Source organism: Cupressus sempervirens, chromosome 5 (assembly GCF_028749045.1).
Source record: "Cupressus sempervirens isolate cs-2001-9-10 chromosome 5, ASM2874904v1, whole genome shotgun sequence".
Taxonomy (NCBI): domain Eukaryota; kingdom Viridiplantae; phylum Streptophyta; class Pinopsida; order Cupressales; family Cupressaceae; genus Cupressus; species Cupressus sempervirens.
The window spans coordinates 749,334,270-749,338,224 of record NC_143122.1 but is presented as its reverse complement, the minus strand read 5'-3'; the positions used below and the strand labels follow the sequence as shown (position 1 = coordinate 749,338,224).

General features: G+C 31.4%; 1 long non-coding RNA gene across 1 annotated transcript; it reads right to left on the bottom strand.

The window, feature by feature from the left end:
* Nucleotides 1-3,009: 3,009 nt before the first annotated feature.
* LOC149558093 (uncharacterized) lies at nt 3,010-3,503 on the bottom strand. The gene is made up of 2 exons (XR_016352436.1): nt 3,493-3,503; nt 3,010-3,383 (listed from the first exon to the last, which is right to left on the bottom strand). It is a non-coding gene; the product is annotated as an uncharacterized LOC149558093 (long non-coding RNA).
* Between the last annotated feature and the right edge of the window lie 452 nt (nt 3,504-3,955).

Below are 3,955 nucleotides of genomic sequence, written 5' to 3'. Positions count from 1 at the left end.
CACCCCTATATGTAGTAGTGACTGTAGAAACTAATGAACAATCAAGCAATCAGAGTCTCAAAATAAAGAAAACATTTAATGATATATACATATATATGCTCAAATGGATGTAATTTTTTTTTCCCTCTAATCAATTTCATGAAGTTAGGAAATAATTGAGTTTGCACCATGGCTTGGATAATAATTAATTACTTTGAGATACATATATACTATGTTCTCCCTTATCAATTAAACTATAGAAATTGCACATCACTGTTTATCTCTAACATCTAAATGTGATGACTTTTTTTAATGATATCATCAGGTCTTCTATTGCATTCTGTATTAGGGCAAAAATGCTTTATTCTACCTCTAAAGACAGACTTAGAAGGGAGCTTGATGATGTATAAACTTAGAAGGGAGGTTGATAGTGTTTACTATGAGTTACATGCCACAAATCCCATTGAGATAGACATTCATGTCATTAGGGACTATCCCAATTAGATTGCAAGAAAAGTATAGGAATTTGAAGATCTCAGCTTATGAAAAGAGTGACATATCTCTCCAATATTTAAAGATATTTTCTTATGGTTTTCTTTAAAAAAATATGTATTCAAATCAATGATATTTTTACTACACCATTAAACTTGGTGAATGTGTAATGTGAAGGTAGTTATTATTCAATGATGGTTATGTCATATCCACAGTATACTTTATTCGTTGTGGTGGAGGAACTGCCACATCATTTTTAAAGAAACATAGCATTGGAAATAAATAAATAATTATTTCGGTATGCTTTCGTATTTCTAATTACTATTTAACAATTATTTTGGTGTGCTTCCACATTGTATATCACTTTAGGATTTTATAATCCTTGGAATATTGAAAGATCAAAATTCTTTGGACACAACAAAATATTGCCTCTCACTCTACAAAAAAATCTTGACTCTTATCATACCTTCGAATAAGAGAATGGTACCTAACAATTACTACTTTCTTTCCTTTTTATCAGCCCACCATTTCACCTTCTGACTTAAAACAAAACCCAACGTATTTTAAAAAAATTGATGGGTTGTATCAAGAAGCTAACCAAACCCATGACCCAACACAAATTTTGTGTAAATGGGTTCAAACACCTATGAAAAAATCAAATATCTAGACGTCCTACACCAACCAACATTGCTATGTTTTAGCAATAGCCATTGTCCTATCTAATGCATGTCTTACATCCCACAAGTTGTTAATTTCAAAATTAGAACCCTATAATGGTAATGCTCCGACATAAAATACTACCTTTTGAGGGCACCCATTTCCTCTATATGCTACGATAATCACATTCCATGAGACATTGTCTCATTCTTTTAGGTTATCAAAGACTTTTCTAGCATCTACCAAACTTTTGCACTTGGTATACATCTGAATAAGCTTATTATGAAAATTTGTGTGTGGTACAGGAAATTTGCTTACCAGCAATGAATGATTGGACATTTTTAACTCATGAAGGAAAGTTGTTGGGAAGACATATATGCAACAATCTAATATGTGTAGAGAAGTCTTCAATTAGTTTTTGTGTGCATCACCTCCTCCAACACAATACTGGATGGTAATCAATGCGAGAAAAATATATAGTGTTATTCAGTCTATAAGGACATTGTCATTGGTAAGGCTAGAAACATTTTTCATTTATACCAAGAGGATAATTGCGTATGATTAAGATACAGACCCTACATGTATAAAACAAATCAAACCTAGAGAACTTGTTCCCATTCTACAACCCCAAATATTTTTATAACAATACAATGAACAACAGACATTAAAATTAAAAAGAGATGATCATTGTGACAGAAAAATACTTAGTTAAAAAGCCTATACACAGTCAAACAACACACCCACAAGAACTATAAACCCATGAAATGCATAATTTGTTATTTAAAGAAATTTAAAAGAAAAAGCCACTAACATGGTACCTAAAGCACAATACAGGCCTTAGTGTCCCCATTTGATCTCCATGGTAACTCTAAGAAATGATCTTGTAATGGAATTGTGACAAGAATAAAACATATTGTACTATAATTGCTTTGATCTTGTAATGGAACTATGAAAAGAATAAAACATATTGTACTATGATTGCTTATTATTCATCTCCCAAACTAATAATTTGTGTAATGCATCTAAGAGAAGAACAAAACATATTGCATTGCTGGATTTGTAGTTATTACAATTAAATATGATGAATAGTCACTTCAACTCTAATGAGTGCTTGCCAAGAACGATTGTAGTTGTTGTAGAGTTCTATCACTTGTACAACTCAAGTTTGGCCAGTCCATAATAGGTTCAGAAAAATATTGGAAATCCTAATAAGAATGCAATGCATTAGGAAGCTACATGTAGATACATGGAGTGTTCATATGTTAAATCATTACACATTGCCATGAATACTAGAAATCTCAACAACCAATCAAAAGTGAAAAATTAAATTAATTAAAACAATTCAGACAAACCATATGATATGTGAAATTTTATTAACTTTGCAAGGTGTCCCAAAAACATATTAATAGTGCAAATGCGAGGTTAAAACATTAGTCCTTGACACTAAGGTAGCAATAAAATAAAACTTAACTTTGTGTTAATATTATGAAACTTTAGAGATATTATCAGAGTTGAGATAGTGTAAAAAATAAAATGACTTAGATATTTCTCTATAACACATTATTGAAATTTTAACAAGGAATGGATCCCAATTTCTTAACCAATAGGTGTGAAAAAAATTAAAATTCATCATTTAAGAAAAAAAACATTTTACATGGAATTTTTTTATAAGAACTCTGAAAAAATATAAATACATGATTTTAATTGATTAAAATCAATTTTGTTAATAGCTAGTTAACCGATTTGACTACAATAGTATATACCTATCAAGAGATATCAATATGTCTATGAACAAATAGTAGAAAGTTTTGTTAATAAGTAATTAACCAAATTGATTACAATAGTATATACCTCTCACCAGATACCAAAAAGGTAGTTGCATAAAATAAGATAACTTCATATCTTAAAAACTTTGATGTTTGAACTTTTCCAGTGTCTTGACAAATTTGATACGATAGGGATGTGCAAAGGCGCGAAGGCGCAGACCAATGACAAGGCCGTTGGAGTTGTTTATGGCCGCTAACATTCTCATGCATTCATTCGACTCCACAAACCTCTCGGAAATAACGGGGACAAAAATATCACTGCTGTCAGCAACCTCTCTAAAGTCAATACTTCCGTTATCTTCGCTGTCTCTGCATATACGAAGGGATCCCGTGCGCAGGCATTTGTACTTATCACCCATACAGATTTCCCCTTCATCTTCGGCGTCGTAAACAAAGTAGACATGAAACTTCTTCTGCACCAAGCTTCCTCTGCAAAATTTAAAATGATTTGAGAGAATTTCAAACAATTCAATAAAAATAAATCATTTTCCAAAGTTATGAAATAGTGTCCTCACACATCAAGTTAAATGCACCTTACCTGTTGAACTCTCTAAGTTAAATGCACCTTACCTGTTGAACTCTCTAAGCTAGGCTAACTTGACAACCCCATCATGAAAGCTCTCTCGTTGTACCCTACGTAATAAATAGATTTTCCTAAGAATTCTTTCATGTTTTTTAGGTTTAGGTGACTAATATGCTAACCACAATAATCAATAAATTAGTTATTGGTAATATCATCATCTTGGAAAAAATTTATCATCTCTTCAAAATGATAAACAACATATAAACTTTTACCAGCTATATACTCCTAGAAATTTGAATATTAGAAAATCATATCTCCCTATGGACTAAGTCTTATGCATCATGCAACCATCCACTTGTCAAAAGCCTATAACCTTTCTCTACTTGTTTTGTAGCTAAAAGTCCTCTATTTATAGAGGCTATTTAATTAGGTTTTATGTGTGCAGCCAGATCTATATGAATATTGAAAGTTACATTTT